Source organism: Vitis vinifera, chromosome 6 (assembly GCF_030704535.1).
Source record: "Vitis vinifera cultivar Pinot Noir 40024 chromosome 6, ASM3070453v1".
In the NCBI taxonomy this organism is placed as follows: Eukaryota; Viridiplantae; Streptophyta; class Magnoliopsida; order Vitales; family Vitaceae; genus Vitis; species Vitis vinifera.
This window is the reverse complement of record NC_081810.1, coordinates 16035848-16051660: the sequence shown is the minus strand read 5'-3', so window position 1 is coordinate 16051660 and position 15813 is coordinate 16035848.

The window sequence follows — 15813 nt, the reverse complement described above, 5'->3', positions numbered from 1 at the left end:
TTGATTAGGTTAGAATCAAGTTGGTTGAGTTGATTAGACAGCTTTAAGGTTAATGGGACACTCGACCTCATTACGGTGATCATGAAAAGAAGCATAGAAATAAGTAGAAACCTTCTCATAGTGGAAACACCCCACTAAAAGGTCATCTAATTCGAAAGGACCTTGGAGAGCAATGCCCTAAATGGGCTTTAGTGACCCAGGAGGGGTCACCTCATGTTGATGATGATGAGTAGCCATAAAAAATAAAAGAATACAAAAAGGCATAAAAAAAAAAAGAGAAAACAATGAAAGAAAACTAAGGGCATGTTTGGTTGTTGTTTTTTAAAACTGTTTTGGAAAACAATTTTTTAGAATAGTTTTTTATAATAGGTTTTTGTGTTTTAAAAAAAAAAAAAAAATGTGTTCGGGAACTGAATTTTGGAAAACAGTTTTTGTTCTAAAACAAAAAAAAAAAAAAACATGTTTGATTGAATTAATAAAAAAGTTTTTTAGAATAAGTAAAACAAAAAACACATTTGAAAGTTATTTTTTTTAATTAATAAAGTGATTTCTTCTATTAACTTGATATTATAAATATATAAATAATTTTCATATGCACAATTCATTTAAATTAAAAAAAATTATTTCATTTTGAAATTTTTACACCAGTTATAATTTTCTTAAACAAATGATGAATTTGTCACCATATGTAAGTATATTAATTTCAATAATTTAAGGAAGAAGAAAAGGTTTGCGGGTGGGGGTGTGGTGGTTGGGTGGAGCTCATCATTGTGGAAACACAAAAAACAACTAAGAAAACACAAAAAGAAAGAAGAGAAAACACAAAAAATAATATATTATTTGAATAGTGAAAAAACAATCTCAAAAAGGTGATTTTTGAGAACACAAAAAACACACAAAACAAAAATGCACCTCCTTCCCCAAACAAGTTTTTTGTGTTTTTTATTTTCAAGAATAGAAAACAGTTCTTGAAAACAGGAACCAAACAGACCCTAAACTACTAGAAATGATGTTGATGAAGTTTGAAACAATGCTAAGCAAATGAAAATGAGAAAAAACAAGCAAACTGACCTCAAACGAATGAAGAACAGGAACCTAGAGTGCTCAAGATAACTAGAAATATTAAAAAATTCCCATATGACGCACTGGAAAGACTTTAAATAACCTATATGAGCGCTCAATGCAAATTAGTACTCAAGCGGCGTGAGCGCTAGAAGCGGTATTGGATACAACTTATATCGCTAGAGCAGTCTAACCACTTGAAGCGGTGCTAGAAAGGACTTATAACACTTCAGCGTTAGAAGTGTTGGATAAGAGCTCTCGAGCATTGGTTAGTATGCTTGAGCACTCGATGTACAATTGAACTTCTAAGTTCAAAGCAACGAGCTTTTAAGAGACTATGAATTACGATAAATTAAGAAAGACCAAGTGATATTTAATATGGAATTTTAAGATCAACATTGACAAGCATCTCAGGGTAGACTCATATAGTATAAACTTTGAAAATTAGATTGACAAGTAATACACTAAGTACAATTCCCAAATAATATAAGTCAATAAAAAAAGAATGAAGTTTCAACTCCAAAGAAGAAAATTAATCCTAATTCAGTTTAGGAACTAATACATAACTATCAGTGTATAAGAGGATCAACATAGAAACATAAGGATTGGTGTTCAAGGAAATACGACTTACTATCTAATTTTATATTTAGAAATTGATCACTCAGAAGAAATCCAGTCATGCGTTTGGTCAAATTAAAGAACACATCTAGTCAATTTGTTCTAAGATCATCAAATTTTTATTTAACATGGCCTCGTTGATCTACATACAACACAACTTAAGCTCCCTCTTAATTTGATATCATTTTTTTTTCTTTTGAAAGTGGAAGCATTGTACACTATGATTTCTTTTTATTTTGATTTTTGTTTTTATTCATGATTGCCTTTGTATCCATTTTGGGGGTGTTTCCAAATGTTGCAAGTGAGCAACTTATATTTAAGGAATGAATCTAGGAAAATATATGGTAATTTAAACTTAGCCAAAGATTCAGAATTTTGTGCTGACTCACTTCAGGAAACAATTTCAATGATCTTAGTCAAACAAGATATGTGGATAATAAGATTTGAGCATAACAAAGGGTTCTTCAAAAGATATCAAAGTCTACTTTATGAGTTAAATTTAAGAAGTCTCCCTCTTGATCAATCACAAAGAAGAGCTAAGGTTGATTTTTCACTATATAAAGATATTTAATTATTAGGAATCATATACTTCAAAAGTGACTAACAAATATCTAAGGAAAATCAACATCAAATCTTGTGTATTTAAGATATTTCTCTAACTCAATACCTCGAGATATTTTAATATTTTAAAATATTTAACTAAAATAAAATTTTGTTACTTACATCATGTTTGAAAAATTCTTCTTCTTTTTCTTCTTTCTTCTTCTTTTTTTTATTTTTTGAGAACATGGATATTTCAAACCTATAACTTTCCAAAAAAATGTTTTTGAATTTACATGTTGACGGGATTACAACATTTTTTTTCCTAATAAAACTGTAAGGAATGTCTTCTTGTTACATTAGTTTTCATCTTTAGAGAATGCAATATTTTTTAATGCTCCTCTCTCTTACCTTTTTATTTCTTTCCATATTTAGTTTTGAAGTAATGTTCATTCATTCATTACACTAATGATTGCCAAGGATGAAAGTATTGACTTTCACGAATATATCAAGAAATATCAATGACATGTGAAAAAAAAATTAGTGAGACAAAAATTGATCAAAACTTATTAAAATGTTGAAGAGTATTCCAAAAATAATAAATAAACAATAATACATATATTATAATTGATATATGAATAATATAATTATGGCATTTTATAATAATAGTTAGATTTGAAAATACATTTAATACTAAAATGATAATTTTTCTATTTTATAATATATGTATAATTATTTTTCTATTTAAAAATATTTATAATTTTATTTATTTTTTGTATTTAATTCATGATGTTTGTGCTTTAAAGAATAAATTAAATAGAATTTGAAAATAAATATTTAAAATTAATAAATCTATTAAAATAGTATTTTTAATATTTTATTTAAAAAAAAATATATAAAAAATTTAGGTGTAAATATAAAATATAAAATATGTAGTTCATCATATACAATAAGGGCATGCTTGCTCAAATGGTTTAAAGGTTGCCTTACACTTGAAAGACTCATGTATAAATCGTTTAAAATCTGAAAATATCAATCCTTCAATTTATCCTCCCAAATTTTGTGTTGAGATCTACCAATAACAAATTTCACGTGGATTAGCCATTTTGCCCTTGTTTCTTTCTCTATTGATTTTTCCTTCCTATATTAGTGTTGATTTGCTAAGAATACAGTGCTATTGTGGAGGTACTCTCTAATGCATTCAACTAGACAATAGTAATTTATTGAACACGACCTAAATTTAAAAAATAAAATAAAACAAAACAAACTTGGATAATTACAATAAGTGACTTTATATATTTTTTGCATGTTTTTAAATTTGAGTTCTCATTGTTCTTTTGCACAAATTATGGGTAATTACACAAATGCCCTTAAAATTTTGAGTAATCACACAAATACCCTTACAATGTTGACTAACTGCAAAAAAATCTCTAAAATTATGAGCAAATGCATTACCATCCTTGAAATTATGAATAATTGCAAAAAGACCAATGAAATAATGAGCAATTGCACAAATAGCCGTGAAATGACTTTTCTTCTACAACCTACACCAAATCTATGGAAGTTCATTTTTCAAATAAGGTCAAAGAAGGCCCTAAAAGTCACAATTTTAAGGGCTGTGATTTGATTTTGGAACTGTTTATTCACTTCATATATTATTATTTCATCTTTTCATAAAATATAATCCAATATTGAATTTAAATAAAAATTGTTGTTATAAGGCCAATTTTTTTTTTTCCAAATTATTAATTCCTATATTATAGATGTTGTTCGTGGGGATAACCTATAGTCTTTCCTTATTTTATTCTTTTTATTTTTGTTTACAAGCCCTAAAAGGACATTGGTTTGCCCAAAAAATATATATATAAAAAATATCATTTTTAATAAAAAAAAAATGTTCAATTAGTTATCATTGTTAACATCATTCAAAGATGATGCTTCTTAAAGCATCATTGAAAGCATTAACTAAAGATGACACTTGCTAAATCGTCATTATTGACTAAGATATACAATGATAGGATAGAGATGACACTTTAGGAAGTAAAAGGTATTATTGTTTGCATTTTCTTTTCTTATAGTGATATTGGGTTTTTCAATATATTTGGGAGTTGACTATTAAAAGCATGACTCCTGTGGTGATGTGTTCTCTAGAGGGAATAGGGGTGCTTCAGTAGATGGGGATGAAGCCTTTTGAGAAACTTCTTTTTAGGGTTGAACTATGGTAACCTATATGTGGTCATTTTTATGTGTTTATGGTTGTGCACAACGATGAAAATATCGATTTTTATAGATATATTGGTAATTTGATTTTATAAATATATCAGGATATACAGAAAAATATTAATAAATATTTGAACAAAAAATTTCAATTGACGAAAATTAATTAATTTCAAAAAAGGATAAAAAAATTAATATATACATTACAATTGTTGTAAGGAAGAAATTAATACATGCATGATGAATCTATCGAGTTTGAAAACACATTAATTTTAAAATAAGAATGTATTTAATATTTTTTATTTAGAAATATTGAAAACTTTATTTATAAATTTATATTTATCTTGTATTTAATTTATTATATAAAATACATACTAATATAATTAAAATTAACTTATTTATAAAAAAATTTATTTTAATTAATTTTCAACTTATAATATATATATATATATATATATATATATATATATATATATATATATATTAAATTACATTTGGTCTGATTAGTGAGGGCCAATTTGTTTCACACCAAAGACCCAAGTTTAAACCTTGATCTTGAAGCTTTTTTGTGTTTTCAACTCTTCAAGAGGCAATCCCACATCGGATTTGCAAAGAAAAATACTGGTATATTTAGTGCAAATAGAGCAAGGACTGGAATGGCCAGCATTAGTTGGGCCTGGGATGGTGCAGCTTTTAGGGAGGCTGTTTCTCAACAGGACTGGGTCGTGAACTGCTTCTTAGGGCCCAAGAAGTTTCACCACTAAATGGTAAAGTGGGCCAGAGATGGCCCAAAAAATCTAGAAATTCTCAAAAATATTCAATATACTTCTCATAAATCCAGCACTTTTGTTACTATGTTTTTTGTTTTTGTTTTTTTTTTATCTAATTAACTTAATGATAAATAATAAATAAATTATATATAGATTTATGATTAAGCATAATTTAATTTTACCTAAAATATCTCATAAATAGGAAAATAATAATAAATCTAGTGAATTATTAATTTCCTTCATCACAATTTTTTTTTCTTTAATGAAAACTATTCTGTTAAGTTTTAGAAAATTCTAGGAAAAAGAAAAAAAAAATTAAAGAAAATAATTATGCTCTATTTGAAAATAATGAAAATGATGCACAGAAAAATAATAAAGATTGTTATGAAAAATTATAAAATATTTTCCTTAAAAAGAAATAAGGAAAGTTTCCAAAACTGTATTTGTTAATAATTTAAATTTATTTTGGACTACTACCTAAATGTTTTATTTACTATTTTCTTTCCTTCTATTTTTTTCAACCCATCTAATATAATTTTTTAGTAATATATAATCAAAATTAATAAATATAAGTTATAGAGTAACATAAAAGAAAAAAAAAATCTTATACAAGTAAATACTTAGTAAATATAAAAAAACGTATCTTTTGATTTTTTCATCATCATTTTTATTTATTTATCAAAATCATTTAATCAAACATAATTCTAATATTTAGTTTGTATTAATCTTTTTATTAAAAATTAATTCTTATCTTGTTATATTACTCATTAAAAAAAAATTATTTAAAAAAAAATTAATTTATAACAATCCACATGCTAGAAGAAATGCTCGTAATGCAGAGGAAAGTTTATGCGATCAATCTTTAGAGGTCTCAACCATGTTGCGTAGAATTCTGTTAATGCTCTTATTTGCTATCTTTACTCTTTTGAAATGAGAATTCCAGTCATTTACATCTTATGGATTCAAACTCAAAAATTAAAAATATCTGTGGAGAGATTGGAGTATCAACACAAGGTTTTGCTTTTCTCCCAAACAATATTGTATTGTATATTATTCAATAAAATTTTTAAATTTAGACTTAATTAAGTTAAAGAATTACAACATATCCAAAAATCAGCCAAAAAGAAATACACTTGCTATGGAATCATGGATGTTAATGTTGCACAAAAACAAGCATATTTTTATTTTATTATTTATAAAATAATTAAAAAAAAAGAAAGATTTTCTAATAGGAATCATACCAATGAGAACAACACTACGGCTCTAATACTAGACAAATATGCAAACATCATTTTTATCATAAGAATGCAGAGATTAATTAAACTTCATGTTTCTGGGTCACCCAAATGATAAAGAAATCCTTCTGTCGGATTGTCATACGTGTCTTGCCTTCTCGATCCCCAGGGAAGGAAATCATACATTGATGGATGAGATCTTGAACTCCACTGTGCACAAACCTTGTCTTTTGTCTGAGAATGATTGACTAGCCAACAAGATCAAAAATCAAACTGCCAACTCCAGAACCATGCAGAGTGTAGGGCTCACTCACATTTTGATGATTTTCGGTCTGTGGTCCCGAAGTCAACATGGTTATCCTCCTAATTCATATCTTCAGTGTCTCTAATTTTCTTACTTCTGACCTTAAGAAAACGTTTTTATATGTCATCAATCTTTTTTCATGGGAACAATGTATTATCTTTCTGCATCTCGTTTGCTTGATGTTGTTCCAAACAAATTTTTTTATTTTATTTTAAATATATACTTTTTAAAATCTTAAGTTCATTAGGTAGACAAGGCCAACTAGGGTCAAATTGCACCCCTCATCATCATATTATACTTGCGCACATGCAAAACACGTACGTACAAAAATCACTGAAGAGTACGTGAAAATGGCAAGACCAAAATAGAGCTTCTATTAGCATGAAATTCAAAAAAAAAAAAAAAAAAAAGAAACAAAAAAAGAAAAAAAAAAAACAAATGATATATAAGAGAGTTACACACTCTATTCTTTTCATTTTTCCAAGAAAGGTGTTTGGTTATAAAGACATTTTCTCACATGGAGCGAATATGAGAGTTAAAGACCATCAAAAGATTGAAATGAGTATAATAAGTAATAAAGTGAAGTGGTGTTTGTTTTTTAACTAAATAGAAAAAGTCAAAATATTTTACTTTTTTAATTCAGTTAAAAGTAACTCATTGATATTAACCAATATATCTAAACTAAACTTATTATTGATAATAAGTTCACTTCAGTTATATTGGTTGATATCAATAATGTATTTTTAGATTAATAGAAAAAGTCAAATATTTTAGTTTTTTCTATTCAACAAAAAAAAAAAAAAACCACTTAAATCACATTAGTACCTTCTTGAAGCATAGATTGAAGATGTAAAAGAAGGTTAGTGAGCTCTGCACTCTACACGGTTTAGAAGTTGGACTATTCCCAACATAGATTTGAAATCATCAAAATATTGGGATGATTGTGAGAACTAAAAGAAACGGTACGTAAGTAACCTTCTCACAATTTAGATTTGAAGCATTCTCTGAGCTTTATATTCTGTGCAATGAGCACAGAAGTGGGAACTAACACCAAAGAAACCTTTTTTCCTTTTTCAACCCACCACTTGGTATTTCTTTTAATATATTGTGGTATTTATGGCTCCACATGTTTCCAGGTTATTACAATAAAGGGCAATTTCATTTAGAAGGTAATAAGCAAGAGAAAAAAATTATTTTTTTTAAAAAATTAATCATAAATTTAAATATATAGCCTTAAAATATCTATAACAATTCTAGCCTAATAATAGCTATTATTACTTGGTGCATGTAAAACATGGTAAGAAGGTGTGATCAATTTATTTATCCAATACAATACATTGTAAGATTATAATTTTATGACTATTAGTACATATGTAGACCCTAAAATTTGCCTTTGTCTATTTGTTTTTCTTAAAAAAAAAATGAAAATAAAAGGAATAATATCTTTGTTGTCAGACAGAAAAGAAATTGATTTTGTGAAAGAACTTTTTCTTTTGAAGGGAAAAAAAGAGAATATTAAGAAAAATTTTGAAAATTTTAAAAGAATATTATATAAAATTTTGAAAATTCATTTGTTGGTGGAGGAAAAATGAGAGTTTTAAGATTTTAAGAGAGAGATTTTGAAAATTTGACAATTGGTTAAAGAAGTAACCCATGGAATTTTTAGACAGAAAATTTTGAAGGCGATGAAAGAGCGCATGACTATTAAGAGATGGAAACTTTGAAGAAAAGAGATTTTGAGGGAGGGAGGAGAATGGGAAGCATTGCATGGCATTGGTGAATAAAAAGGAAGGGGATTTGAATTAAGTTTAAAATCATTGGAAGAAGTGATCAAGAAGAAAAGTAAGGGAAAGAACAAAATGGAAGATTGAAGACTTTTTGGGATCATTTTCACATGAGTAGAGCTAGAGGAAGAGGACAAACAGAAGCGACTTTCTGTTTTTTTTTTTTTCTTTTTTCTTTCATGGGTGTTGATTCCTTGGAAGGGGAAAGATAGGAGGATTGGGAGAGAAAAAATTGGATTTTTTTTTTAAAGAAGAGTTTTTGAGAGAAAAATTTGGGAAGAAAATTTCATAGAAAATACTTTTAGGAGACCACAATTCAGAAGGAGACTTTGGAGATATTGAAGAGTGAAGAAATTTCGAGGAGCCCGTCAAGATTTCTAATGTTATGAATTATCTAAATTGATTTTTTTACATAAATAATGGTGTAATACTTAGATTGTAATATGATATTTTAGGTAATATTTTAAAACGAATTAATATATAATAAAATAATTTTTTAAATTTGAAAATTTCAATCATGAAATTTTAAGTTATTATTTTTTTTGTATGTAACAACTCATTTTCTTGAAAAAAAAATTGAATTACAAAAAAATAAATTCATCTATATAGGTATAATTTTGGTTGTAAATAATTTATCTTGCCATCCATAAAATAATTTGAATTGCTCTTTTTCCTTTAGTAGTTTTTGTTTGATATTTTTTTAAAAACAAAATAAACTCTTTAAAAGACTTTTTAAAAGAACTTATTTATGCATTATTAAAAATTTTTATGAAAATGAGGTTGATTCATTTAGTGATGAAAATCCATGTTTTAACATGGATTTTTGTCAATGAAAAGGGTTTTTCAATCTTAAGTTTTTAAATCGAACTAACCTAACCTTATAAAAGTCACTTATAGAATAATTTTGTATATTTCTTATGTAGTTGATCAATGGTTGGCCCAAGTGACTGATTGGTTAACCAAAGTGGTCAACCAGTTGATTAGCAAGTAAAGAGGGCTAGTCAGCAATGGTTATTGGTCTCTCAACTAGTTGAGTTGATCCTATATCAATCGAAATATAGGTTGATAGGTATGGTAACTGGTTAACCTGCAACATTCCAACAACCACCTATAGTGCAATTAATACATAATGGTTAGTTACACTATTGACCCTAATGGGAAAATGTGTGTAATGTTCATATATATTGAGTAAAAGTCTCGCTTAAAAGACTCTTGAACTTGACTTATGGACATGCTACCACTTGGAAATCATCCTATTATATAAAATTTGAGTCTTTAATATACTTTGAGTGTAATTACACTAAAAACGTGCAAATTCTATTCATTGTACCTTGAAACTAACTTTCATGCCTCTAAGTTCTAAACTATTTTAAGATATCATCAAGGTTTAACCCTTAATTTTAGAATTTAAGGTGTAAATTAAGAAAGAAATTGTAATGTTTATGGTTAAATTTTCTCATTTAGATGTTGAGACGAAGTACTTTAGGTCGGAAAACTTCAAGTCCCTCTTGTATACTTAGTTGTATTGAAATTTTTACTAATCATGGGAAGTTGATCAATTTTAAAATTTTCCTAATTAGAGAGGATTTCATTGTTTTCATAATGGTAGGACCGAAAATAATTTTTCAAGATTTCCATGTTTGATTACTTTTTTTTACCAAACTCTTTTCATGGATTTTTCAATAAAATATGTCATTTTATAATTAAAATTGGAAAATTTAGATTTTGATTTACTTGGAACTTTTTTTAAAACATTTTTATTGAATTCAAATGGGGATATTCCTTTACTCACATCGTAAATTTAAAAATAATTTATGATGACATTTGCTTAAAAGTAAAGGAATAAATAAATAAAAATAATAATAAATGATGACATTTACTCAAATGTTTACAATATAAATATAATGTTGAGAATATAAGTGTGTTGGGATGCACTTAATTAGAGTACTAGAGTACTACTGAAAACTATGAACCTAACGTTGGGTGTACATAAGGTGAAACACTTAGGAACGTACATATGCTGAACTTAACATGCTAAAGAACAAGGGACAAAAGTTAAAAGAAAGATGTGCTAGAGGTGCACTAGAAAAAGGGTGTCTCAAGGTAGTTAAAATAAAGGTGCTCTAGGCAAGTTGGCTCACTTAAGGAACTTGCATCAAGAAGATTTAGGGCACTTAAAACTTAGGCCCCCACCCAAAATATGAAATTTCTTGTTTTTCATATATTCCCCTTTTTTTTCTTCTTAATTCACACATCAAGGGCAGAAATGGTAGATTAAGCTTAGATTTTTATGTTAAACCATGATTTCAAACCTTAATATATGACATTAACTATCATTTCTATTATACCCATACTTGCTAAGCTAATTGTTATGTTATCTTGATTCCAAATTTATTACTTTTATTTTTATGTTCAATAACTTAGAGAAAAGGAATTTGATCAATTATTAACTAGGAGAATTTTATATTTTAAAACAAATAATAAAGAATCAATTTTAATGAATCTAATAATTTAATGTTCAAAAGTATTTTATTGACTCAAATTATTTATTACTTAATGATCCATTTGAAATCTTTATATAAATTGTCAGAAAATAATTCTAAAATCAAATACACAATTTATTACAAGAATAAATAAATAAATAAAGTTTGTTTTAAATAATACAAAATATTGTGTGGATTTTGAAAGTAAAATTATTTACCAAAATTACGTCTTTTACAAATAAAATAAATAAATAAATTGAATTTTATGAATATTAATTTTCATCACATAAAAGAATAAGTATGAAGATTTTTTTATGAAAAAAAATATTTTATCATTATTAAATTATTTTATTGTATTTTTTACCTATTCAATATTCTCACACAAAATGATACAAAACAATTTACACAATTTATAGAGAGGAAAAAATATTTACATTTATTCAATATGTTTTATGAATTTATAAATTAAATTATTTACAAAGAAGATAAATTAAAAAGAGTCCAATAAATAAATAAATTTGATTAATTATCACCTAAAGTCAATTTATTTCTTTTAAAATTAGTTTTTAAAAATCAATTTTTATATTACAAATAATTAATTAATACAAGGTTTAGTTTTTAAAAATATTTTTCTAAAATAAATTATTTTATGAAATATTGATTCACTTATAATTTTCTACCAAAATGTAGCAAAACAAATTTATATATCAAACACAAATTTTCAATCAAATCTAAATATTCAAACAAAATCTTATAATCATACAAAAACTTAATATCAAACAAAGAAAATTTTATTTTTAAATGAATCAAATTTATAAATAAATCATTTACAATCAATAGAATTATTTATGCATAATTATCAAATTAAATTACAATAAAAGAATATTCGGCTTCCTAATCCCGATCCGCCTCTATCCATCCATTCATGGATGATGAACAAACTTCCTTCTAAAATTTTTCTTCTCCAGAATTTCCATGTGTGTCTCTCAAATCTTGAATGTGTAAAAGGGTTAATTGGAGAGTGTGGGTCTCCTTTCATAACGCATCTCCCAACTTAATTTCTTTCAATATCATTACTAATTTTCAAAATTTCAAACTCTTGCCTTTTTTTTACTTCCAATGAAGAAGGATCTATTTGGGAACTATTTTTCAGAATAAACACGTTTGATAACCAAAAATGGTTTTCTGTTTTCTGTTCTTAAGAACAAAAAACACGGTGTTTCTAGTTACTTGTTTTTTGAGAGTTGTTTAAAGAAATAATTTTATATATATGTAGAATAATTAAAAATAAAACACCAGATATAAAAATTATTTTTAAAATATATTTAAAAATATTAATAATAAGTTAAAAATATTTTAGGTTTTCAAATTGACTTTTGTTCTATAAAATCAAAGAATAATTTGTAAAAACTATTCTCAAAAACTATTTTTCAGAATTGTTTTAAAAAGCGGTTACCAAATAAACCCAAAATCTCTTCCATATTTCTTTTCAAAGATATGATTATTGTAAAACTTTAGTAAATAAATATTAAATAAATTAATAACTTCATTTAAATAATAAAATCTTATGGTCTTAACTCAGGTTGGTATTCTAAACTAATAACCTCACTAAATGCATAAAATAATAATATTTAAAAAAAAAAATTATTAATAACACTAAAAAATATAAACTAGTAACTAATGGAGTATATAAAAAATTAATAAGCAAACATTCAAACCACAGTATTAATATTTTTTTATAATTTATATTTTCTCAATTAAACTAATTTTCAAATATTTCTCTAAAATTGTCTATCTTTTCTTTGTGCATAAACTAAACTCAACTTCATCATTAATTTTTTACAATGCATATATACACTACCCCTATATTTTTTGTGTGCCTTAATTTTTTGCCATGCATACATCACTACTCCTATTAAAATTATTTTCATATGTAAGTACTATTGTAGAAACATAACCTCGCTAAGATAATAATTTTTTTAATCCTAAGAGTATTATTTTATAAGGGTAGACCAAGATTATTATTTTATAAGAGTTTTACTAAATTATTTTGGACTTTTACTTTTGTGTTCGGACTCAAAGCTCATTGTCTTACATCTACCATATATTCCAAACCCCCATGTGGCCCCTATTTTTTAAAAATCCAAATTTCCCTCCATTTCAAAAAAGGGAAAATTGTGAATGAAGTAGGTAAAAAAAGATAAAGATTTAGGTGGTGTTTATTTTTTATTTTTTTACTTTATTTTAAATATAATTTAAAACTAAATAGTACTTAATGTTGTTAAAGTATTAGGTTATTTGTTTTTGTAATATATTAGGCTATTTTAAAGCCCGGTCTATGCTTAATGCATAAGCGGTAGAAGTAAAAGAATCTATCACCTTATTTTGTCTTTCTAAAAGAAAATACTACTAAAAAGTTACATATATCATCTAATATAGTTAAATAGACACTCTTAGCTTACAAAAAAAAAAAAAAGAATAAACTTTTTTCAACGATAACATCTACAAACATTTCTTTTAAGCGTTATATTTATATTTTATAGATATAACTCTAAGAAAGGCATATGTGACATTCTTTAATGTGTATATCGCAATCTTAGACTTTTTGTTTTTTGTTTTTTGAATTTCAATATAATCAAGAATAATGTAAAGGATAAAAGAAAATTTTGATTTTTCAACCTATGTTTGGTTATTAGAATTTTCTTCTAACTCGAGAGAGGTAGGAGAGATATCAACATCATTAGAAACAAAAATTAAAAATAACCAAACAAGACAACAAAATATTGAACAAGTTGACACAAACAAAAAGGAAAAAAACAAAGCAATAAATACAAAATCATTAATAATAGAGATAGAAAATACATTAACACTTAACTTTTAGTTAAAAAAAAACTATGAAAATACCTCCATACCTAATAGTCATGCATATGTGAATATGTGCATAAAAAATTCAATTTCCAATTTTAAAATTACTTTGACATTTTCCTCAAGTGGATTTTTCATGTATTTATGAAAATAAACAAATCAAATGTTCAAACGATTAGATTGTGATTTATTTTCTGTCACCATGAATAATATTATAAAAAAATTAAATGAAACTAGTTCATTTAGATCTTTTAGGATAGATAGTACTGCATATAATTTAGACAATTATTCGTGTAGTCTAGATAGATCTTCATATACTATAGATTCATTGGCTACATCATTTAGTTAACATAATTTTATTAATCTAAAATTAGATTCATCTTCTAATCAAACAAATATTAATAATTTAAAATTCAACTTAGAAATGATTCAAAACAACCAATTTTATAATTTGTCAAACATTTCAAACATTAATCTAAAAGTTCTTATTTTTAAACAAGAGTTTGATAGTCATACTTTCTATACAAATACTATTAAAAAACGTCATAATTATAAAAAAAATCTCATTTTCTTCGTGATACTACAAGGATTGAATTAGATTTTTTTTTTTCCCTTACAATCATGCAAAAGGAAATTTTTTTCAAAACTCTTAAACTTGAAGTTAAAAATGTTTTAAGTAAACAATATGAAAACTTTATACAACAAACCAAAATGACAATTTTGTTTTTCTACTGGTTTTTCAAATTTTGGAAACCTCTTAAAAGAATTATAACCTTAACTAAAGAACAAGCAATAAAAAATTCACCAAATAATCCGAATGATAAACTTTCTAATCAATAAAATTCAAACCTTAAACAAGAAAAATCAAATTCTAATAAAAATGAAATAAATTTTCCTTAAATTTTGTTTTCTTCTACCCCGAAAGAGAGGTAGGAGGGACATCAATATCATTAGAAACAAAAATTTAAAATAACCATTCAAAACAACAAACTATTGAACAAGTTGACACAAACAAAAAAGAAAAAGACAAACAAATAAATAAAAAAAATATTAATAATAGAGATATAAAATACATTAACACTTAACTTTTAGTTAAAAAAAAACTATGAAGATACCTCCATACCCAAATAGTTATGCATATGTGAATATGTGCATAAAAATTTTCAATTGCCATTTTAAAATTACTTTGACATTTTCGTCATATGGATTTTTCATGTATTTATGAAAATGAACAAATCAAATATTCAAAGGATTAGATTGTGATTATTTTCTATCACAATGAATAACATTATAAAGGAATTAAATAGAGCTAGTTCATTCAGATCTCTTAGGATAGATAGTTTGCATATAATTTAAACAATTACTCATGTAATCTAGATTATTCTTCATATACTATAGATTAATTAGTTGATCATTTAGTCAACATAATTTTTTCAATCAAAAATTAGATTCATCATCTAATCAAATAAATGTTAATAATTTAAAATTAGATTTGTGAAATTACATGGATTAAATAAGATTTTTTTTCTGCCCTTATAGTGTTACAAAAAGAAATTATTTTAAAACTCTTAAACCTCAAGTTATAAATCCTTTACATAAATAATATGAAAACTTTATACAACAAATCAAAATGACAATTCTATTTTTCTGCAGTTTTTTCAAATTTAGGAAACTTCTTAAAAGAATCATAACCTTAATGATAGAATAAGGAATAAAAAATTGCCAAATAGTTCAAATAACGAACTTTTTAATCAACAAAATTCAAACCTTAAACAAGAAAAATCAAATTCTAATAAAAATAAAACAAAATTTTTTCAAATTTTATTTTCTTCTATCTCGAGAGAGGTAGGAGAGACATCAACATAATTAGAAACAAAAATTGAAAATAACCAAACAACACAACTACTGAAAAGTTCACACAAACAAATAAGAAAA